At 42.5% G+C, this 25,788-nt stretch overlaps 1 protein-coding gene and 1 long non-coding RNA gene across 2 annotated transcripts in view; one reads left to right on the top strand and one right to left on the bottom strand.

Moving 5' to 3' along the window:
• Positions 1–25,788, top strand: part of fto (FTO alpha-ketoglutarate dependent dioxygenase) — a 569,808-nt gene that overhangs the window by 462,195 nt on the left and 81,825 nt on the right. The window lies entirely within an intron of this gene.
• LOC143736610 (uncharacterized) lies at positions 16,262–16,898 on the bottom strand. The gene is made up of 3 exons (XR_013203502.1): positions 16,740–16,898; positions 16,602–16,646; positions 16,262–16,372 (listed from the first exon to the last, which is right to left on the bottom strand). It is a non-coding gene; the product is annotated as an uncharacterized LOC143736610 (long non-coding RNA).

Genomic DNA, 25,788 nt, shown 5'->3' with positions numbered 1-25,788 from the left:
CTAAATAGCATAATTATGTTTTTCTTTGCTGATCCGTCTAGGAGTTGAAGCATTCGATGCAATGCCCCGTCTGTCCATAAGCCCTAGAAGTTTAAAAAGCAGCAATTTACATTCTCGAAGACAGATGGTTACATTTTCCTCCCGAATTAATATAATCTGAATTGTTATTTTTTCTTTTCTTTTCTTTCTTTTTTTATTAAAAAATATGCTCTTTTTTAATGATATGCCAGGCTTAAATGTCGAAATATCGATAATAATTTACGATCCCATTTTACGCATGATGGAAATCAATTGGATATTTCAAACGGTAGACGGGGATTGCGTGAAAGCTGATTTCAACGCAACAACAGAGAAAGCCGTTTGAACACACTGAATATTCCTTATGTAGCCTATTCTATAAAGGTCGTGTGAACTTAATCTAACTAAAATTTACTGTAAGTGGTTTTAATGCAAAAAAATCTATATTTAACTCTGGAATTGTCAAAGGTAACACGTGACTTAAATCAGTGATTGTTTAAGTTAATTTGCTGTGTTGGTATATGATGATAAAGAAAGACTCGTGGGATTTTATTATTTGTATCATTATAGTTTTAAGCTATATAGCCTAGGCTATATATTGCAATCGCGTATAGCCCATCTAGCCTACATTTTAAGCACAGGCGTAAATTAGGATATCTTCAACGTAACAATGTGATACGATCTTAAAGCAGTAGCCTAAGCTTTCAGACTTTCCGTGCTTTTGTGAGAATGAATAACCGCGCGAACTCCGTAATGATCCCATACGACTTTGTTCAACTTTCTCTCTCTTTCTCTCTTCCAGTTGAATGGGTCTCAGACTCATTGTTCGGAAGAGATCCAGTCACTGTGTGTGCATGTCAAGTGAGAGCAAGACAGTTCCCACGTGTAAAAAAAAAGAGAGAGAGAGAGAGAGAGAGAGAGAGAGAGAGAGAGAGAGAGAGAGAGAGAGAGAGAGAGAGAGAGAGAGAGAGAGAAACGAATCTAGCTGATAGGCTAAATAAAGAAAGTACATATTGAAATAAGATTTCAAAATTCAATGTTCTGTAGAGTGACTTTAGGCTATCTCAGCTGGGAAAGAGTGCAGCATAACTACAAAAAAGCCAACAGAAACGTCTTCATCCACGATTTTCCTTAGCATAATTAGCAGGACTGTGATGTAAACTCTGGAAGAAAAAATTATATCGGCCTACCCTATATATATTTTCAGCGTCTTTTTTGAATAATATCGAACTTTTGAAAACGAAATTACTGAAACGAAATGACTATAAAAGCACGTTTATTGCAATTATTCCCGTGCTGTTAAAAATGTATTGAAAAGGCGAAGTCTCGACAGGCCCCTTGCTAACAACTATATTTGCTTTCAGTAGGAACGTGACATCAGCTTATTCACGCAGCAGGGGAAAAAAATCTCTTATTCTAACTGGACCAACAAAAGTCCGAATAAATGGAGGAGAAAGCGAGACAAAAACAAACCAGCAAACTGATGACGTTCGTGCAGATTTACATGAATTGAGAAATATAACGGGATTGGAAATATATATATATATACCCCAACATGTATTTTAGAAGATCTGACCACATATTGAATAGCCTAAAAATCTAGTTATATTACAATATTTCTAAAATTTGCAAAGAAAAAAAAAATACAGAACTTATCCTCTAAAATTCAGTGTAGCCTATAGCCTACTAAAAATCTGGTGATGTTTCCTAAACGTGTTTACACATATCATTCAATAATATAGCTTTACTATGGTCAATAAGCCCACAAAACCAAGCAAATATAAAATAAATAAATAATATTTTAATGAACATTATTATGTTTCACCCCTGCTTAATACGCCATTTAAAACAGAAAATTTGATCTTAAAACATTCAAGCGTAAAATTACACCTGCCACGTAGTCGAGCAGTGAGCGACATGGGCCTCTCCATAAAACAGGTAACGTCTCGGCGTAATCAAAACCTGTTGATAAAAATAATCGCTAAATCACCGTTAAAATGTACTGGACCAAGTGTTCCAAAGCGGATTTCTCCGTAATATCGACAATGCACCTGATAAGTCAAAGACTACTTGATCCCTCCGCACTGACACGGCTTGGTCGAATCAAATTCAGCTCGAATGCGTAAATGGACACCCTTTTATTTGACCTGCTTATAATATGCGCTGGGACATCTGCGCGTGGCAGCAGAGCAAGTGTGGCCAAATTCAGAACTTTTTTGCCCCTCCTCTCTCTCTCTCTCTCTCTCTCTCTCTCTCTCTCTCTCTCTCTCTCTCTCTCCTTGAAGTTAGGCTACATTTCGGTTGATAGCGCTATTAGTTTCTAAAAATTGAGAGAAAAATATGGAAACGGTTTTATTGACGGTACCTCGGTCGGGAAAAAATGCAGTTTGAGTGGGGATAAAAACCAGGGGAAATAAATACGGAGGATGGGGCTAGAGTGAAAAATATTCAAAATCATCCTCCCCAAATCTTCAATAAAGACACCGAAGTGGAGTGGGCTATTCGGTTCGGCATGCTGGGAATACTTTCTCCCTTTTATTTAATCATCCAATCCCACTGAGGAACCTCTTAATTAATTATGGGTGCTAAAAATTCACACCAGCTGTTTCTCTCGTACTCTCTCTTCACTCCGGGGCGAAGAGTGTGACGCGGCCATGGGGCGTAATTTTCACAAATTAGCCCATTTTCATCCCCCCAAAAAATCGTGCTCCTGTCAGGGCTGCTCTGACATAGGGTAGGCTATATCATTTCGCGGGCTCTAACTGCTCATATCTAGACGAAGGGAGAAGGAGATGTAAATGCCGTTTTTTCGGCAAAGCCACGGCCCAGTCGACACTTATAAATCGTTCGTTTTAAAGGAACATTTTAGATAGTCAGACGTACATTGTAAATTGAGCCAGATGAAGTGACAGGCGGTGATTTACTGCTATTTACCCCCACTTTAGCCTAGACTTCACCCACTGTTTTCCTATTGCCCGCGTACGAATCTCTGGGGAGAGATTACCTACACGTCATTTTCAGCTTTCTGATGTTTTAAGTGAAACCTCCATACATCCTTTTTTACTAAAGAAGGAAAACATTAAAAGAAAGACTGAAAGATGAACCGATCGCGTTTTTGACAAAATATTTTGCAAAAAATAAATAGTCAATTAATTCAGACAATAGCCTATGACATCAAAGTCTTTATGGTGTGAAAGTAATACCACACATTTTTATCGATGTTCTGTTAAAGCTAAAATTGCTCTAAAACAAATTAAATAAAAGGCATTGTGTTTTGTTGATTTATTTAATTAAACAAAACTTTAACTTAACCTAATCTCTTTAACTAATAATATTGTTTATAAAGATTAAACCACACCAGATCAAGTTCAAGACTAAACTGATCTCTCATTTCTAATTTCCAACTCAGAGACTGGGGGTTGCCTTTCCTTCAACTGTCCACTAAACTATTAGATTATTATAGTCACCAAATAACCACATTTAAATCAAAAGCAATCAGTATCACAAAACAAGAACATATTTAACAACATAAATCATAAAATATATCTAAAAGATCCATTCATTTTCTGTGAAATGTGGATTTGAATCTTAACAAATATTATATTCACTTTTACAGTAATTGTTTAATTACATTTTCTCTGTTTACACTGTCTCTACAATTAATGATAAACAGATGCAGGCTACTATGAAATATCAGCAAAATTGAAAGGCAACGCCACACAAGGGTGAAGATGTTTCGTTTTAATGCAGACATAAACGTTTTTTTCAAATCATGGAAAACAAAATAAAGGGACAGTTTTCAACACATTAGGCTCAAGTCCTAAGAGTCCCACAGCACCACTTTGCCTAGATAAGCAGCTAGTATTATTACATTCTTAATGGTTCAGATTAAGATTGATGAACTGTTTTCTTTTGGGCACTACACAGGGTCCACGAGAACAGGGGGAGAGGAGAGGGGGACGGAGGAAAGGGGGGATGAAGGGAGGTCTACAAGCTGCCTGTTTATTTTCATTTGGCCTTTTAAATGATCCCTTTCTTCTAGACATCTGTTCCACATTATGACACTAATATTTAGCGTAATGGCTGTTCTGATGCGCTGCTTTGCGAGATAGCTGGAGTCAGCGGCCATTATCTGCAGCCCACCTGGGGAAGAAAGCCAAGCCTGATGATGGAAGTTATGCAGGAGAATGAGGGTCAATCATCTAATTTTTTCCTTTTTTTCTTGGAGAAAGCTGACCAGTTTTTCACAGAGAAATTCCCCCCTCTTAGGCTGATGGATGCAAATGTAAGCTCTGTAATTGGATCAGTTCCCCAGATACAGATAAATGGCTGCTGCTTTACTCAGGGTTATTTTGAGCTATGTGAAGACAGCAGTGTGTCGCTGTGTGTGTGTGTGTGTGTGTGTGTGTGTGTGTGTGTGTGTGTGTGTGTGTGTGTGTGTGTGTGTGTGTGTGTTTGTTTGCAACATTAATGAGAAGGAGATGAGAAACGCTTTATTCAGCCACAACACGGTGTGCCTGGACCTACTGTACACATTCACACATTAAATGAGGAGAAGGCAATGCCCTGTGACTTTTTTCTTTCAGGCACTTCACAGGGTGTTGTACTCCCACACACGGCAATTAAGTAAAGGCACTTGCTGATGGTCTAGAACCAGCAATTAACAAATGTTGCACCACAAAAAAATGACATCTACATTCAAGAATCAAGTAATACTATTCATAAACTGATTTTCTTTAAATGGATAATTGACCCAAAATTAAATCCTGTCATCATTTACTCACCCTCATGTCAGTCCAAACACTTGCTTTCTGTCTTACTGACAACTAAGTATCGTTGTTGTTGTTTTTTTTCATTTGTTTGATAAGCACCCTATAAACCAAGTATTCTGGTTGTGTGCCAGCTGAGAGAGTGTTGGCTAGCTCTCTGATTAGCAGGGTGCTTTACACCTAAGCAGAATAGGTAATCTCATCAGAGGGGCTTTTTCAACTGATAAACGCCAACTGTGGCCTTCCTTCAACCTCGCGTCTCCACGACCCCCCCCCCCCCCCCCCAGACAGGATACTGCCAAATACATTAATACCTGTTACACTGCAGGAAAGAGGGCAAGTCTCAAGCCCATGCTCAAATAATCGATTGACCTCATTTTCAGTGAAGGCGCCATTTCCAGCCTGAGAAGTAATTCTCTGGCTGAGAATGCCAGAGCCATCTGGGCAAGATAGGTGTAGCGTGGCATGATTTCACCTGCCTGCCAAACACAGAGCAAAGGGCCCACAGTACAACATTGTGCTACTGAACACAGGAGAGATTTCAACACAAGCTCATTTCAGTCTGATTACCATTCAGGTTAGCTCTGGCGGTCACAAAACAAAACCAAACCAGTGCTCTTAAAGTACACATTTTTTTTCAGGCTTACAGTATGTGGATTCACATACAATATCTGGATTCAACGTGCCATTAAAGGAATAGTTCGGCCCAAAATTTAAATAGTCATAATTTTTAAAAAAGACGCCTCAGTGTTTTTTGTTTTGTTTTTTGCACACAATAAAAGCCTGTTTTGGGCCCAATTGAATTTCATTGTATGAACATTCTTCTAGATAACTTGTTTTATGTCCCACAGAAGAAGAAAAAAAGGCATACAGTACATGTTTGGAACTACATGAGGGAGAGTAAACAACAGAATTTACCTTTTTGGGTGATCTATCCCTTTAAAGAATAAAGAAAAACAACAGTTTGCAAGTGCTTTTGTGTGTGTTGCTGTCGTTCACCCTTTGAGCAGCACTTCAGATTTTGTATGGATCTGATTTATTAGCTTGTCAGGGGAAGCATTGTTGGAGAAGGCAATCAAAAAGCACTTACCTAGCCCCAACTAAAATGAACACTTTTTCACTAGCTAATTTCTGCTACTCCCATGGAGGGGTTGGCAACTTGTTTGATGAGGCATAAAATGGTGATAAATGAATTTATTGCTCCACTGATCATCAAACAGTGGTAGTATATACTTCTTTTCTGATAACACATTGCACAGATCTATCGACATTTATGGATGGGCAGTGGGACTTGTTTTTACCCCCTTAACCTATCTGACCTCAGGTCAGCATGCGTGGAACTGAGCCTGCGCCAGTGGAGAAACAAGACAAAGGACAGTTTAATAGGAGGTTAAACTGGAAACAGGAGTGAACTCCTTGCTTTGAGGGACACATGCTCTCAACTTTCAGTCTCTGATCAGTGTGTGGGAAAAGACAGAAGTAATCAGATATCCACCCCTCTCTTTCTTTTTCTTTCTCTCACTTGTCTTCCCCCTCACTCTTTTTTTCTGCCAACCATCTCTCCCCCTCCCCACAAAATGACACCACAAAATTTAAGTCAACAAAAGCAACAAAACAAAAACCCAGAACAAACAAAACAACATGTTGTTAAATTTGAAGGGGAATATTACAAGAAATATTCCATTAGTCTATTCACTAAAGCAGCCATTCGGAATCCCAACAATGATTAATAAGCTTCGGGGGTATGCAAGCGGTCGCCATGAGGTCAAAAGCATAAGTGCATTACCCTTAAACAATCCCTTCCTGTCCCTCTCAATCACCTCTTGCACAAAGCAGAGCCTGTGTAATACTAATATAATGTTCAATAATAATAATACAAACTTTTCCAAAGCTCATGAACACTTTACACTTTTTCAGTGAAAAATAAAAATTGATTTGGAAATGTATCAAAATTACTATTCTTTATGTGCAAAGCTTTTTGATGTAGAAAAAATAAATATCACACACTTTTTCCTTCTGCCAAGGCAAAGTAAGAATGGATTGGCACAAATTTATTCCGTTCCTCTGGCCTCCCTTCTGTTTCATTTCTTATTCTTTCTCTTCCTCTATTTCTACAAATAAAACTAATTATGGGTGCTACAGCAAATGCAATAACATGGTCCAATTTAATGGAATATGTAAGTATTGCATGGGTGTCAAATATGATACTGAATAAGGTCAACAACAAAAAAGTCACAGGAAGCAAGACAATATGACGTGTGCCATTTTCCTAAATCTGTGTCATCGATCTGTCCAACTGGCAACTACATCGTGATGGTTTTATTGAACAATTATGGTGGAAACTATTTCAGCCTTGAACTGATAGGAAGAAGCTTCTCTGTAAATCTAATCTACATTGACCTGACTTCACAGACTGTTGCATTCAATGTTAAATGTTAGCACTTACAGCATTTCAAATATGAATTTGCTCCAGAGTATGGGCCTTTTATTTTGACATGCGCTACAAGAGAAAGACGGGCAGAAGAGTATGATCATGATAACCTCATTCACAGTGATGTGGATAAAAAAAAATCATTTTGTCAAGAATGATAGAGGTGGAGAAAGAGAAAGTTAGGAAAGAAGAAAGAGAAACATTAAGATTTACTAAGCACAGACTGATATTGCTTTCATTCTTTCACTTTCATTCACACAGTGACAGAAATCTAATCAGGGGAATCGGAATAAGCAGACAATTTAAATAAATTGTTAACAAACATCCTAATCTGACTAAAAGAGGCTGGCTATTAAAGATTGAATCGTCAGACTAAGACAGAGTTAAAAAATATATTTTTTAAGCAAGCCTTATGCTTGACAATCCTTTAAATTTTCCAAACAGTGAGAATATGAGCAGCGTTATTTAATGCTGTGTGTCTCTTCTGTTGTAACTGTATCAAAACTCACAGCAACTTATAATACAATACAGCTCTTGTACAAGGGCCCAATTCTCATCTGAAAAGAAGGGATGCAATATTTAAATTTGTTATTTTGCCGTCTATTAATTGTATTAGCTCATACACACACAATTGTATAGAAATATTTGAGGCTATAAATGTAAAGCTTTTTATATTTATTCAGTTCTGTCTTATTTTAGATTAGATGAAAACCACACACACACACACACACACACACACACACACACACACACACACACACACACACACACACACACACACACACACACACACACACACACACAAATACTTCCAGAAATAATGTCATCTCTCCCCTGTCCTTGACCTGTTGAGTGACTCGGCCCAAATGTAGCTCATTCGTGTTTCTGCCTGACATTAGTTTATACATCACAAGTATTGACACACACACACATACATAAAAGCCCATAGATGTCACACACTTAGAGGGCCCAGTGGCTATGAAGATCTCCATCATAACACATGCGCACAAGCCCTATCACTGGAACAGCTCAATACCGTGCCGATTTTGGCTGATTTATGAGCCGGATTGTCAAGTTAAATCACTGAACATGTATTAGACTGTGTAATATGCATATGGTGAGTCAGTCTTAGTTTGGGTGCATAATTGCTTTGATGTGGGCTATTAAGACTAAGAGCATATGATTTTAGTGTCTGCCCTATATTCTTTACACTGATTACGATGATCAATACATATGATTTGTATGTCGCTGGTCATCGATCGGATACAGGAGTCATTGCCCTTCCCTGAAGGAGCTTTGGTAATGTCACCAGCATTAGAGAAGGATATAGAACAAGATACAGAGGATAGGCTGTACACTCATTTTAACACTTTGATGCAGAACATGTTCAATTAAAAAAGAAAAGGGAAAATTGTAATAATAGAATATAAATCATATGATGTCAAACATAAGAAGGTTAAAACAGAATATTTGAAAGCAGAATATGCCATGTAAAGTATTTTACAATTAAATTGAAATTAAACACAAAAAAAGGTTTAGGAATTCATGTCTTATGGTCAGACATTACAGACTTAATTCATGGATATAATTTCATTACTGCAGATACAAAATATTAAACCAAGTGGAATCTGAAAACAAATGACGAGAGAGCTTAACACAAGTTTTTTACTTGTTTATTGCACTTTATTATTCTTCTGATTCATAAGCTGTTACAGGAAAATAACTAGAAGTTTTGCACATTCACAGAACATAGTTTACTTAATAATTTTGAACAATGTATCTATAGTATATTTTGCTTGAAAAGTGTGTGTTATCTTTCTTTAAAAATAAGCGGTAATTGGTTTGAAAATGTGCAATTACATTAATATATTTTGAAATGTCCAAACATTTTTGTGGTCACTGCAACTCAACGGAATATGGATGCCAACCCATAAAAGCATCTCCGCATATGTTCATATTTAGAAAAAAGACAGTAGTCAGGATTTTGCAGTTCATGTAAACACAGCCAGTGTTTACAAAGGCCACACACACTGGGAGTTTCTGGGTGTCTGTCTCACAAACTATGAGACAGTTTGTTTTTTAATGCAGACAATGTTCAAATCTGTCTGACTATTGGTGTCTCCCCAAGGGCATCCTTCAAGAAACAACATGTGCAGAGACGTGCATTCAACAGCTTTTCCAATATGACTGCAATCTCTCAAGGTAACACTGCAAATAAATTTGTTATACATGTAATAAGGCAAAGCATATACTGTATTAAAAAATGCAATATTGTTGGTACATTTTGTAATCACGAGAAAATCATGCATCCCCACCCACAGTTTGAAAATTTAAAAGAAAAAAAAATATTAAAAGTTTGCTACAAAGAGCTGCAAGCAATAAATAATAAAATAATAATAAAAAAATATATATACTTTTGACTTTAAAACATATCCATGTGCATCCTAATATAAAATACATTACAAACCACTTGGTAAGACTGAAGACACATATTGTGTGGTTTGCTAAGGCTATAATGCTTAAAGCATGATTAATAGGCTTGGCTGTCAGAATAATTAATTTTCAATGAAGCCAGCATGAATATCTGGATGATGTGGCTTTGGAGGAGATAGGCCTGAACAGGGAAGCCTTCGGGAACATTCCTTTACATCACTCACACACACACACACACACACACACACACACACACACACACACACACACACACACACACACACACACACACACACACGCACGCACGCACACACACACACACACACACACACACACACACACACACACACACACACGCGCACACACACACACACACACACACACACGCACACACACACACACACACACACACACACGCACGCACGCACACACACACACTTTTCACATCTGCTGCATGTTTTGAGTGTTACACTGAGCGAGTTTTTGACAGACACAACAGGCATCTCTGTGACACCTCTGTGTTCCCTCCCAATCTGACTAGACTTACACAGATGAAGAAGAGGATAAGAGAGAGCAACGACTCAAACTGTTTTGAAAATACAGGACCATGATATTTGAGCCGTGTTCACAGATTATACTCAGCACCTGAAGATAACCAACTAAGTTATAAGTTATAATGGTTGCAGGTGAAAAGGGAGATATTTCAAAATGTTATCATAGTTATATTAGCACTTATTAAAGTTTTATGTGCATCTCTCTCCTCTTATTCTCTCTCTGGCAGCACTATCAATATTGTGTAATCAATAAAGAGTACATCAGAGAGAGAGAGAGAGAGAGAGAGAGAGAGAGAGAGAGAGAGAGAGAGAGAGGGGAGAGAGAGAGAGAGAGAGAGAGAGAGGGAGCGAGAGAGAGAGAGACAGAGAGAGAGAGAGAGAGAGAGAGAGAGAGAGAGAGAGAGAGAGAGAGAGAGAGAGAGAGAGAGAGATATTAGTTTCAGCTTACTAGCTTCATTAGTAAACTCACACTCAGGTTGAGTGTAACCTGTTGGTTATTCACATCACTCTTATGTTTCCAGGATCAGAATTGCAGCCCTTTTACATTCAGAATGCACTTCATTATGAGCTTTCTAAATGTGTGGAAATGTTTCATTGTTTACCATCAACATAATTAATTTAATTGTATATAGCGCTTTTTCTCGGCACTCAAAAGCGCTTTACATAATAATAATAATAATAATAATTCATTACATTTATATGGCGCTTTTCTCGCACTCAAAGCGCTTTACATAGAAGGGGGAATCTCCTCAACAACGGCAGCCATATTGCGCCAGAACGCCCACCACACACAAGCTTATTGGTGGAGGAGAGACAGAGTGATGAAGCCAATTAGTGTATATGTATATGTATATGTATATGTATATGTATATGTATATGTATATGTATATGTATATGTATATGTATATGCCAGGATGCCGGGGTTAAACCCCTACTCTTTCGAAAGACATCCTGGGATTTTTTGTGACCACAGAGAGTCAGGCCCTTGTTTTAACGTCTCATCCAAAAGACGGTGATCTTTGACAGTATAGTGTCCCCGTCACTACACTGGGGCGTTAGGACCCACACAGACCACAGGGTGAGCGCCCCCTGCTGGCCTCACTAACACCTATTCCAGCAGCAACCGGGTTTTCCAGGAGGTCTCCCATCCAGGTACTAACCAGGCTCAACTCTGCTTAGCTTCAGTGGGCAACCAGTCTTGGGCTACAGGGTGATATGGCTGCTGGCATACATGGATTCATTTTCATTATTCCTGCACATGTAAATAAGCTCTTATGGGGTCATGTTGGTGATATCAAAACAGTGAAAATATGCTAGGTTATAACATTTGTTCATTTGGGGGTATTACAGTTATAAAGTCTGTTTTGTACAAATGTAAGATAAATTATCTCTCACGTAAAGCTCTTCAAATAGCTTTAAATTAAAGTTAACTTTAAATATATTGATTAACCGTTCAGCGATTTATTTTTCAAAAGCAATGTAAATCTAAGTAGATCATAAAAACAACCATTAAGCTTGAGGTACCATTAAGGTAACTTCTAACCTTGAGAGTAATTTGTTCATGAACCGGACTACATCTCTGGATTAAACTGAGAATCAGTATTTTTACCCAGTGATGACAGAAACATCAGTTTTCTTTACAATTTTAACAAGGAAACAATCTCTATTTCATGCACACACACACACACACACACACACACACACACACGCGTTTCGACTTGTCAACAATCTCAAGTTTCACCAGTCCTAACATTAAGCAGAATGATTTCTGTCTGCAGGGCGGGTCAAAGTTTGAGTGAATTCCCCTGTCCCAATGTTTTTGTGTAAACTTTTCAAAGGCAGAAAACATCTTGGTTACTGATGTAGGGAGGGAAACGGAGATGTTATGTCGACTGACAAATGGGGTATCACTTGTCGGACCCAATCACCTCTAAGTTAGAAACGAAAAACGGTGAATGGAATTAACGAGTGGAATTTGCACTCATTCAGGTTTATGCTGAGTAGCCGAGACGAGGGCCCCAAAGAAAACATCTTCACCCGGAGATTGTAGAATCTCAAAAATGTATTAGGCCAGTGGTAGGCCAATTAACTCCTCGATGTCCTGTTCAGAAGCCACACATGGAGGTTCCGGAGGTCCAGACGTGGGTGCCATCTGGTGCCCGAAGATGCGTGCCCATTGCATACAGAGCCCCAAACCATTCTGGAGGCATTTGCTGTCACAACAACCTGCCTGAACACTTGTTCTAAGGCAACTCGGTTCGTAGGCAAGATCTGACCAAGGGCTGAAAGTTCAGTGACAGATCTCTGTGGTGACCACATGGAGTGTGCCACAGCGCAATGCCCATGTCGGGACTCGGCTGAGTAGCCAGTACTGTAACCATTGCATCAATCCGAGTAGTGTGACCGTAGATGCGGATGCCATATGCTCTAGGAGCCTCTGAATATTCCGTTTCAGTGGAACTGCTGTTTTGCCCTAGCCTGGCAAGCCAGACCTATTTTTCTCAGCCGGATGCAAACTTCGGCTGGCGTATGCAATGACTCTTTCCTTGCCCTGTTGTTTCTGAGCCAGTACAGCTCCCAGACCCAGATTGCTGGCATCGGTGTATAAGATGAAGGGTTGAGTGAAATCAGCGTAGGCCAGAATTGGTGCTTGCAGTAACTCCTGCTTGAGTCGCTGAAACGCAGTCTCACAGGCTGATTCCCACTGGACCGAGGGAGATCCCCGGCCCCGGGACCGTCCAGTGCCCCCTAACAGCTGGTTGATAGGCTTGGCGATGTGGAGAAGCCTTCGATGAACCGCCTGTAGTACCCGACGAAGCCCAGGAATGATCTGACCTGGCGTACGGTCTTAGGCGCGGCCCACTCCTGGACAGCCGATACCTTCTCTGGATCCACCGAAATCCCTGCAGCGCTCACTATATGGCCCAGGAATTTCACCTCCTTCCGGAAGAGCTGGCACTTATCTGGCTGGAGCCATTTCTCCAGAGAGCGAAAGACTTGTTCCAGGTGCCGAAGGTGGGACTCGAAATCTGGGGAGTAGACAATCACGTCATCCAGCTATACTAAAGTGGACTCCATCAGCTGGCCGCCCAAGCAACGCTGCATCAACCGTTGGAAGGTGGCTGGGGCGTTGCACAGGCCGAACGGCATCCGGTCCCACTCATGGAGCCCAAAGGGGATAGTGAACGCGGTCTTCTCCCTGTCCCGCTCATCCACCTCCACCTGCCAATACCCACTGGCCAGATCAAGAGTGGAATACCAGGCCGATTGTGTCAAGCTCGTGAGGGAGTCCTCTACTCGGGGTAACGGGAAAGCATCTCTTTTTGTCACCAGATTTAATTCCCGGTAGTCCACACAGAACCTCCATGAGCCGGTCTTTTTCCGTACTAGGACAATGGGTGCAGCCCAGGGACTACTGCTCTCACGAATGATTCCCTTGTCCAGCATTCCCCGAAGGAGGGTGCGGACCTCAGAGTACAGGGTCGGGGGTACATGCCGGTAGCGCTCTCTACTGGGTGCAGCATCTCCAGTTGGGATCTGATGTTTGACTGCGTTGGTACGACCGTAGTCCTCGTCGTGAGTGGAAAACAAGTGCTGCCATTTCAACAAGAAGCCTTGAAGCTGTTTTATCTGACCTCCTGTCAGACCTTCTCCCCACAGTGACTCTCCCTTGAGATAGGCTGGGACTCCCTCCCCGGTTCCCTTCACATGCTGATCTGCCTGTGCCAGGGCCAACTCTACTACTGTCGGACTCACCCGGTTGAACCTGATTTCCCCTGGTTCTCGAACTTGCTGTGCCTTCACCGAGGTAACTCGGGCTAAACGCTGATGGCGATGTAAGTGGACAGGGAAGGAGTTCGTGTTTCTGACTTTTACACAGACCCGGCCTCTCCGTGCAGATGCCAATCCTCGAGCGACTTCTACCTTGGAACAATCTGGATGGGATTCCACCAAGACCCACTCCTCTGGGCGATAAAGTCGGGAAGGCAGCCTGGCCCAGACTACGGCCTCACTCCGAGCTGGAATTTCCAGAGCATACCGACAAGCTACTCTCCCGGTGCCCTCGCGGTTCCCCTGTGACTCCACCAGGCAGACTCGACGACAATCAGCTCTCACACGCCTCCATTCTCGGCCCTCCGACGTCGATGCTGCTCGACTGGGTCCATTCCGGAATATTTCCTCCCAACACTCCGAGACGACATTCATGCCCAGCAGTGCGCGGTGGGACCCCAGGCACGCATCCCGTACGATCACCACTCCTTTCTGAGGCACAACCATCCCATGTATCTCCAGGTCGGTTACTAGATATCCCACGTACGGGATGTCGAGGCCGTTGGCTCCCCGCAAGGTGAGCCATGGGGCTTCTGTCATGGGCCGGCCCTGGGCACCAAACAACTCCCGAGACAAACTTTCTGAGAAGAGAGTGACTTGCGACCCGGTGTCCAGGAAGGCATTGTACTTTCCGGCCATTTACCTGGACCATCACCACGGGGCAACGCCCCACTAAACTCTCCTGGGAAGTCCCAGACGAACATGGGTCTGATGAGGAGGTCCCGACCACTTGACCCACAGTGGCCGGTGACACTAAAAAAACCCTTGTGAGGCACGGCGAGAGTGGCACTGGCGAAGGTAGTGTCCTGGCTCTCCGCAACCATTACAGATGGGACGCCCTTGCTCGTCCCACTGGAATCGAGTCCCGGCTGGCCGAAATGGACGATGTGCTGGAGGTCGATATCCCACTGAATAGGCTCGCTCCCTCGGCAAAGAAAAGGAATGGAGATGTTCTCGGCGAAGTTCTTCCATAAAGGATTTGGTCAGTGAGGACATTTGATCACGAACATCCCTCTTCAGTTCTTCACGGAAGGCCTGCTTCCAATCAGACATGACGGGGGACAGAGGTCTACTCACAGCATTCGTGGCCATGCAGTTGGGAGGAACTACACTCTCGGCATGATCTTGCTCAAGTGCTAAGGCTTCCCTCCGTAGATCTTCAAAAGTAAGGTCTGGCTCTCGTCGGAACTGTATCCGTAAACTTTGGCGTACGGGACCTTCCAGCAATCCTAATAAGAACTGATCCCTCAGTAGAACTTCCTCACCTCCCAGGCCATGATCCTGTCTCTTCTTCAACCGGGAGAACTGCTCCCTCAGCTGCAGTGCAAATGCCTGGATAGTTTGTCGCGGCCCCTGCTTACAATTAAAGAACTGTGTTCGCAACACAGCAACCGGGGTGGTGTCTCCATATTGCTCCGTAAGGAAATCAAAGATGGCCCGAACCATGGTTCTCGTTGCTTCCGGTGCCGCTTGCACTTCTCTTCTCGCTTCTCCCTCTAGTGAATTTAAAACAAACTGCACTCCTTGGGGGGCACTTAAACCTTGGAGTCCTACCAGGTACTCAACCTGGGTCTTCCAGGCCGACAAACTTACTTCCGATCCTGGGCCTCCATACTTCTGGGCCCATGGGGCTCCCATAAAGATCGGCATGACCGGCTGCCGCACCACAGGTGCCTCTTCGTCCGCCATCTTGGTCTCTGGCCGCTCAACTCAAGGTGGTAAACCCTGCCGACTACGCCAAATCTGTCACAGGTCGGGGGGGCCAAGCCAGACTGCGCCCACCCCTCAAACCCAGGACCACCTCGAGGAGCGTACCAGAGACCAGGCAGACAAGAATAATTTCTAAAAGTAACAATCTTTATTGAATAAAAGCAAGAATTAAAAGTCTTAACGCGGGCTCGTCTCTCTTTCCAGGGAGGAGGAGGCCGAGGGGTTCACTGCGAGGGCCCGGGTTACTGGCCGCCACAGAGGAAGGAGTCAAACGCCCGTCCGGCGTGCAGGTAAGTACCGTGGTAAGTAGACTCTTTTCGGCGTAATACAGGCGGGCAGCGACCCGCGCAAACCAGAGCCGGGGCCACGGGCCAGGAGGGGACTCTCTCCACAGGACAGGTGAGTAGCAGGTAAGTTTTTCCTAAGCGTCAACTATTCGGTAGATGTCCGGCACAGGGGGCGATGGAGTCCAGGAGGGGGACTCGCTGCCGGCCAGGTAGGTAGTCGGGTAGGCAGATCCTCTCCGTGTAGGGTGCTCTCCTCCGTGGCGTCACTGAGCAGCAGGTGTGAGGTCCTCCGGATGCCTTTCCGCCCTTGACGGCTCCACCCAGAGACAAGGGTCCCCTCTAACCCAAGAGAGAGACAAGTTTATAGGTTCAATTCTATTTCGTTGAAGTAAGGACTTACGGCTGGAGCGGGTGGGTCTGAACAAGCAGCGTTGCTGCGGGGATATACCTCTCCTCTGAACAGGCAGCACACAGGAAGGCCAAGGCAGACGAATCTTCTATTTAAATAGACAAAGCCTTTGATACAAGAACGAAAATGATCCTTTCGTATAATGCAGAATCGGCTTACGGCTGGACTGGGTTGCTCCACACAGGCACTAGGGCTGGGATGTGTCTCTCCTCGGACCAGGCAGCACCCACGAAGGCGGTGGCTGGAGAATGGCTGGGCTGGGTTGCTCCACACAGGCACTACGGCTGGGATGTGTACCTCCTCCGACCAGGCAGCACACACGAAGGCGGTGGCAGGAGAATCTTAAATAGACGGAGCATTTGATACAAGAGCAAACATGATCCTTCCGTATAATGGAGACTCAGGCTTACGGCTGGGCTGGGTGGTTCCCACGGCAACACTAAGGCTGGGGTGTGTTTCTCCTCTGAACAGGCAGCACACACGAAGGTGCCGGCAGAAGAACGTTACATTCAACCTGAGGGCTTTGCTCCGCAACACTGGGTGAGGACGTGGACTGGAGAGTACTGGCGGTTAAGTAAATGTGTACATCCACACACTGCAACTTCACGTCAAGTCCAATACTGTGTGACACTTCAATTCGGGCACCGCAATCCACTCTCAAGGCCAGCACTCACCCACTGTTCAATCCCTCCACTGTTGCGCTGGATCAATACTCAGAAGCTGAAGAGATGCAGAGGACTTCACATCGCATGTAACACAGCGTCTTCAACACTCTTTCACACTCAGCAGAAGATATCAGGGTTTCACAGATGAATCAGTTCACACTCTTGGTGGTAATTATATTTGTGGTCAATGCACTTCACAATTCCTTATTCAGTTCAATACACAACATGCATTCACACGGATCCGGTGTTTCATTACTTATCTTTCTCTCTCGAGTGATGACATTCTCCAATCTTGACTCAATCTCCAAAGTACACTCACTTCACATCCAATTCACGTTCCAGCTTGTACTCCCACAACCACTGTTGCACCCCTTTCCAGTCAGATCCTCACAGCCGCTCCAAAAATCCCAGCAAATCCAAGCCACTGCCAAAAGAATCGATTTCTCCCGGGGAAGTACCACACCCGAATGCCTTTTCCTTTTCCTTTTAACTGCTTCTCTAGGCTGTTTTTCCCAATCACAAATCCCCACACCAAACGCCCGCACCTGGTACAGCTTAGCTAAATCAGCTGTCACTGTCATGGCAGCTGACAACAAGCAAACCCGCACGGTGTGTCAGTGAAATCGTCGCGGGGGGGAAACACACTCCCAGCGGAAATTGGTTCCGCTGGATTTGTCACCTTGTGACACCTATATCAAGATGTTAGGTCTGGGAACTCACAATTGGCATACCTTAATCCGAGGGTCGGGATAAACGGTTGTCTTTCAAATTCCCTCTGCATGCAACAGGACAGCGTCAGTGCTACAACCAACCAGAGCAACGAACGTTTGTGGCTGAGTGAGTCCCATGCGTTTTTCCACCAGCGGAGCTAGTTGATATATTAAACTTTTGCCGTGTCCGGTCGTCAAAACTCCGAACACATCTTCCTTTTTTAAGAATGACTTAAGTGACGTTCTCTAAACTCCAAGTCATCCAGAGTCGCGGCCAAAGCCGATTCGAAAGGCCGCTGTTCGCCAGCAGCATCTTCTTTGTTTTCAAGTAGCAGAGCGAAATCACCTATGGAAATCACACGGAACCGTCACAACTCTGCCGTCATTATGTTAAGCCCTCCCACCAACTCTATACACGATGTGATTGGCCTGACCAGAGTTTGGTTTATCCAGCTCGAATGCCAACGGAGAGTTGCTAGACCACACTTTACTGCAAAATAATCTTTGCTGCTACTAGGGTGCGTCTAGATTTCTAGGCTAGTTTTGCCCCAGAATATATTCAGGCAGTTCAGCACTGACTGAGCATGCTCGCTGGTGAGACGCGCCGTCATACTGACCGAGTTCAACTCCATGCCAAATAAAGAGATGCTCTGCGCAGGGGAGAATTTGTTGTTTTCCCAGCTGACTCGAAGGCCGAGATGGCTGAGGTTCCTGAGCACCAGGTCCCTGTATTCGCACAACAGATCTCGAGAGTGAGCTAGAAAGAGCCAGTCATCGATATAGTTGAAAATGAGGATGCCCTCTTCCCTTATCAGGGCAAGGGCAGCCTCCGTGACTCCGGTAAAGACATGGGGAGACAAGAACAACCCAAATGGGAGGACCTTGTACTGATACACCCGACCATTTGAAGGCAAACCGAGGAAACGGTCTGTGTCGAGGCAGAATCGAGGCATGGAAGTATGAGTCGTTCAGGTTGATTGCTGCAAACCAATTTTGGGAACCAAGGCACGTGAGAATGCGTTTCTGCATTAGCATTTTGAACTGGAGCTTTTGAAGGGCCCGGTTTAAAACTCGCAAAACTAAGATCTGCAAAGGGGGATGCCTATGCAAAGAGCAGACTGAGGGGCAGCCTGCGGCGACTTAGTGGCAGAGGTGTTGGGACTGAGAACAGCTGGGCAAAGTCCTCAACAGTTTTGCCAAAGAGGCCACTTTGAATGATGGTGTCAAGAAAAGCGTACTTTGTCAGCATCCGGCATCTCAGCAAGGTTAAGTCAGAGAACATCATCTCTGGACCACCAGTGTCTGGCCGAGGGCCTGCGCAGAGACTTCCGTCACCCGGAGGGTGAGGCCAGTCATCGTACGCAGTTCCTCCATAAACCCCGGCTCAGAACTACCCTCATGTATTTCTTTGAGTGCTTTGCCCTGGTGTACTTGCAGTATGGACATTGCATGCAAGGTGGAGGCGTCCTGTCCAGCAGCGTTGTAAGTCTTAGCCGCTAGGGCTGCCATCGTCTCACAGGCGTTGGATGGGAGACGCGGAAGTTTCCGCCATGGGGCACTTTGCGGGCACAAGTGCACTGCAATTGCACGCTCCACCTGGGGAATCTCCAAATAACCCTTGGCGTAGAGTGGAGTAGACTGTGAAGCGGCTTGGGGTAGTTAAAGGTACCTTCCACGACTTCTGAACCTAATCTTGCACTTCCAGGAAGAAAGGCACTGGGGCGGAACCGCTCACCGCACCCAGGAACCATTCATTGCAGTGAGGACATGAAGCATCCGCAAACGCTGCCTCAGCAAAAATCTGAATGAGTGGATGCATGCCGCCATCTTATATACCCCTATGTACGGGGGAGTGGCTCGGCATGCAAATTCCACTTGCCAATTCCATTGGTCTTTTTTCTAAAACTCAGAGGTGATTGGGGCTCCCAAGTGAGACCCCATTTGTCAGTCAACATAATGTTGTAGAGGTAGAGACACCTTACACCTCAGTAGGACTTACCAGATCTAACACAAACGAGGCAATTAAAGCAGACTGATACAGTCTGGGCCGCTCTGGAGATGTTGTCTGTGGTACGAAAGGAGGAGTGTAACCTTTCAGATTTGGGCAATTGTACGACAAAACTAAATACACGGCTGGTGCCCACGGCTTCACCCTCCCGCTGTTAAATTCCAGCTTAAGGACGCTGCCAATCATTACAGTAAATGTGGTTTTCTCCAGGCTTGTGCTGGAAACACTGCAGCTCTGTCAAACCCTACATTAACCCAAACACTATCTGTCTGCTGATCGTTTGCATGTTTGATTGCTGCTGGTTCTCATGTCGTTTAGTGAAAGCATATATTTAAAAAAAAGTTAGAGAACAGTATAATAAGAAATCTAACTGCAGTCTGGGAACACTACCACAGGAAATTGCCACCAGTAATCAGAAGAGAGGACAGGCCTACTATGATACCAAGCTAAATTACACATCATAAATTATATTTTAAAATAGTGTCTGTGTTTGTAAATTGTGTGTGTGGTACCAATCCATCAACAATATTAGCATTTAGGCGGTACAATGGGAAAAGATTCCCTAGAATTGAGCTGCTGCCATTGGCCTAATCCTAGTCTGTCAAATGGTGGCTTTCCATGTATGTGTTCACCACGTACTGAAAAGAAACTAAAGGACAATTTTTCAATTGGCGACCCGTCATCGCTTATTCGCCTGACTAGAATAGAATACAAACACTTTCCTTAAATATATTGAAGTGAAATTGTACAAGGCAGAGTTTCGTTCACACCCAAAGCCATGGTGACAGACACTGTACAAAGCCACAGCACTCATAGAATCCACCCATTAAAAAATGCATGCAGTGTATGAAATATGCATACCATCCTATGTCACTATCTGTCACTGCCGCACATGCGTGCCACACTCGCAAGGAGTAGCATCCATGTTACTGCCCTCCTTCTCCCTATTTCCTGCCTTTAATGTGTGTTGACATAACTGAAACGGCTGTGGAAATAATTAAATGGAGGCTATTGTAAATCTATTCAGTCGGGACCTCACTACACCACTCATTTGCTTTACTCAAGTGACTAGAATGAGAAGAGCAATAAAAAGCACTTGCAAGAAAGGGAGAGACACCGCACACCAAGCAATATTGTTTAAGAATTAAACGCCCCAAATATCTTTGGGAAATAGGAGTGTTTTGCTATGGATGCAGCCTAATCGCTTAAGTCATGCTGGTTAGAGGCGGAATGTTTTCATGTTTTAAGAGGCTTGGTTCCACTTTCCTCCACCACAGAAATCTTTCTACACAGGAGCTTCTTTCCCTCTCTCTCTTTCTCTCTCCATGTATGCAAGGATGAGTGCAATGAAATACATTTAAATCAGTATATAAATATATTTGTAATAATAATAATTGTTATGCTCACAAAGGCTGCAATTATTTGATCAAAACACAAGTAACTATACAATTGGAAATATTATTACAATTTAAAATATTAAAATGTTAATTATTCCTGTGATGGCAAAGCTGAATTTTCAGCAGTCATTACTCCAGTCTTCTGTGTCACATGATCATTCAGAAATCATTCTAATATGCTGCTTTGTGCTCAAGAAACATTTCTTATTATTATCAATGCTGACAGTTGTGGCGCTTAATATTTTTGTGGAAGCTGTTATACATTTTTTCCAGGATTATTTGATGTATTGAAAGTTTAAAAGAGCAGCATTTATTAGAATTTTTTGTGCGTGTGAGACGTTGTCCATACTGTCGAAGGTCTTTACTTGCACTTTCGATCAAATCAATCCTTGCTGAATAAAATGAAAACAAAACAAAATCTTACTGACCCCAAGATTTTAACTATTAGTGTGTATTTACAAAAATCAAGTGTGCAAGAATTAAACTGCAATCTGTTTGAGCAGTCATTGGCTCAGCCAATAGAACTGGGGTGGAACTACCTAGAAGTAGCAGATGGGGATGTCTTTAAAAGTAATTAAAACATTTTGTTTGGTGAAGCTACAGGGATAGAAATTTTAAAAACATGTATTTGTTCATAAAATAATATTTATTTTTAGAGATTATGGAGCGAGTGCACCTGCAGTAGCCAACTGTAGTCTGATTAAAATGTAAACAATCACTTTAATGTTTCAAGGTCTGTTAGTTTGACGTCATATAAAACAGACTGGTATGATTTCAATTGGGCTAAAGCATTTAAAAATTACAACTAATTGTTATAGTCTGACTGAAATGGAACACTGAAGGTGCATGTAAACATTTATGGGCTGTTTAGATAACAAGATCTTCATTTGCACACAAAGGACTGTGCTGTTATATAACAGGAGTTGATGTGCTATCAGTGACTCAGTGAGATGAAAGGTGGATCAGTTAGTATCAGTTACTGAGGCAGTCAAAGTTTAGCCTTGCAGCTAGAGGCAACACCATAATCCCCCTTAAATCTCTCCTCTACTGTACTCACAATAGCTCTCAAGTGTGTGTGCGATGGGAGCCTTAGACTTGCCCACCACCCTGTGGCCATATGGGTCTGCTGCCCTGCCTCTCAGGTATCTGCTTCAAGTGTGTGTTACCTGCAGAACAGGTGTGTGTTACAGAGCAACGTGGCAACAGGTGGCACTAGCAAAGTGTCTGGACTGACTGGCTCCAGTGACTTTGTGACGGTGCCGGGACAGTTTACCTCGGCCTTGTTCGAAGGAGCACTACACAATAAGAGCTGTCACGAGGCATGCAATGTGTGGTTGAGAGTTGGAGTCTGTTCGTTTTTTGGGGGGGTTATGAGCGCTCAGGCCTTAACCTTGATTGTGTTTCATGTGAAAGCAAGAGCCAATTTTTTAACAACATTTTAATTGCCACAAGAGTTAGTTTTTTTTTTTTTTTAATTGTGACATCCACCCTTTCACACTATCACAAAGCTCTAAACTCACACCCCACCCTGCTCTCGGTCTCATTATTTCTTTCTCTCTCTCTCTCTCTCTCTCTCTCTCTCTCTCTCTCTCTCTCTCTCTCTCTCTCTCTCTCTCTCTCTCTCTCTCTCTCTCTCTCTCTCTCACACACACACACACACACTCTGGAACTTTCATTATGTAAAATGGGTAAAAATACAAATGCACGCTGTGAATTTATGGTTCTCTCTTAGCTGCCATGAAAAATATGAACGTTTTCAGGCTGCGCTCTGAAACCGGAGTAAGAAAACAGACCTGACCACAGAGTTTACACACACACCACAACAGCACAGGGCTCTCGGCGAGATCACTCAAAAGACACAAAACACACAGAAACATACACTAAAAAGCATTGCGCTCTCAAAAAGATTTGCTCTAAAATGCAGTGCACACACACACTGTAGATAGCAACATAAATACAGAAACATAATGCAATTGCACAGAGACCGTGGTTAGGTTGTAAAACCACACACATACACATTCACACACAAACGTCTCTTTTATACTTCATGACTTTTCCCCCAATGCTATTCACAAGTTTTAGATAGCATCAAACCTGGAGCACTCAAGTCTTGCCTCAAACCATTAGTGGCCTTTTCTGATGGTTTATGTTATGCCGTTTAATTTAATTCAGCAGGGCATTACCCTCCTATCCTAACTTATTTTCCCTCTCTCCATAATGACAAGTGCTCTTCAGGGAGGAGAGCTATTTGTTTCTCTGAATATAATCTAGCGCTTCAGCTCTCTACATGAGAGCAGCCTCATGTAGCTACATGGTGACTCAGCTTGGTAAATCTGTCATTACCAAGCTAATGCTATGCTAATGTGCTCAAAATGTCTGGCTTTAAAGATGTACTCTGCCAGTTGTGCTGTGACCCTAGGAAAGACACCACAGAGAAAGCAAAGCCCTAGTGGGTCCAAACTTGTTGCCATTTTTCTGATTTTGAACGTGGGAATATGACTAGCATTGACACTACCATTGATAGAATTTTAATACTAACACATTTTTTAACACTTGAACAATTTCAACACAATATAGAAAAATTCTAGCCACTTAAGTTATTTTAGAAGTTTTAAAATACTGGAAGTTCAAATATCGTTAAAACTCTTATGTTTACCTAATACAGAGCAACATTTAGTTTCCGAGGGATTCAGGTTTGTTACTTACAAAATTCAGAATTTAATTGAATTCGAATTTACTGTACAATTCAAAGAAATTCCTCATTTAATGCACTCTGGGAACTAAAATTATTTTATTAAATATGACAAATACAAATATAAATATTAAATGCATACAAATGTCTAAATATTGCATTTCAAACATTGATCATTGTATGGCCTACAAACTTCAAGGCTTTTTAGAAATTTCTTCTTTTTTTCAAAACTTCAAAAACTTTTGCTTTTCTAGTTAAAACATTACAGTTATAAGAATGTAAACACATTTTTATTTTACTTCTTTACAATCAAATTCAAATTCCAATTCTGTATGATCACTATTTGTGAGCTAATTTCAAAATCATTTTAAGTTAAGGAATTATTGTAAATTTAACAAGCTTTCTCAATTCAATTCTGAAAGGTGCAAAATTCTATTTGTTAGTTTCTATCAGTTCCGTTATAGAACACTGATATGCATGCAAGATTACTAATGCTGATGCTGTATTGATCATTTTTATTGCTCTTACAAATCACTCTTTATGGGTTAAAATTTAGAAATGGACATCTGCGCTTGAGATTGGGAAGATATGACCTTTGACACCAAATGCTGAACCAAAAAAAGGTAAATCATACCGTTTCTCAATTACATTGTCAAGTCAATCTACAAATACCAACAAACAACTCAATATTTGTGCGCTGGTTTGAATCTATCTGGATAGCAAAGAAGCATTCTGATCCCTAGGCAAGATGAAGGTTCAAATAGTTTGTGGGTCTTGAAGTAAAACATCATATTTTTTCACACTATATCTCTATAATGAGACACAGTCAAATTGATAAAACATGTCCTTGCTCCACACCTGTGTAAAGCCTTTTACAGATCCAAACAATTATGACTTAAACTCAAACAAAAGCATCCAGGATGCTTTTTAGAGGAATCCCTCTAGGTCATGCAGCAGACATTTGCCTTTGATTGCATTGAGTGAAGAACTATTCTGCTAGTGTTTGAGAGGACTTAAACGTACATGTCAAATGCTTAGTAATTATACAGGAAGTAGACTCACATTCTGTGCTGAATGTCTTTATATTCAACAGGGATTTAGAGAACATGAGCTTGTCATTTATCTCAGCTTTTCTCTTATGAATAACCAACACCCAACATGTCTTCTTCATCTCACCCATACACACCTTCATATGAAAGTGTGATTGATTCTTGAAATTGATTGATTAGTAATCTTACATGTTTACCTGAGGGCTATGGCCCATCTCCAAAAGATGTCCAGAGAATAACTAATTGGGTTTATGGTGTCCCCAACATAGATATCATATAGAGACTAGATGCCCTATTGGCCACTGTGGTGCAAGAAATGCGGCCGCCATCTTAAACCGGTCATACTCCTATTTGCATTGCATAGCAGCAGTAGATGCCAGAGCACTGTATAGCATATTCCTGCTCAAATCGGCGGACCATCACTTGGGGATTACTTTACACAAGTAAGATTTAACATTTAACATTACCGTACTATTGGTTGTATTTTGTGAAAAAAATATTCAATGTGTCCTGTATCGTAGCTACATGTATGACCTTTGCAGCAAAAAAACCCGCGTGAAAATCAGTTCGGTATTCAGTGAGATATGATTAATTAAATGCGCCGACAGCTCATTGCACCTGCCAAACAGATTACACTGAGCGGAGCGGGTGACCGGTTTAAGATGGCGGCCATACGGCTCGTCCGCGCCAATAGGCAGTAGCGGTCGATAGGGCGTCTATCTAAATGATGTCTATGGTCCCCAAGACAATGATGTACAACCCCTTAGATATTTCTAATGTGAGTGTGAAATCTTTAAAATGTGATAACATACTGTGTATGATGAC

Source organism: Siphateles boraxobius, unplaced genomic scaffold (genome assembly GCF_051911475.1).
Source record: "Siphateles boraxobius isolate OS27281-9 unplaced genomic scaffold, OSU_SipBor_1 130, whole genome shotgun sequence".
NCBI classification, from domain to species: Eukaryota; Metazoa; Chordata; class Actinopteri; order Cypriniformes; family Leuciscidae; genus Siphateles; species Siphateles boraxobius.
Note: the sequence above shows the minus strand (reverse complement) of the source record. Positions and strands in the feature narration are given on the sequence as shown.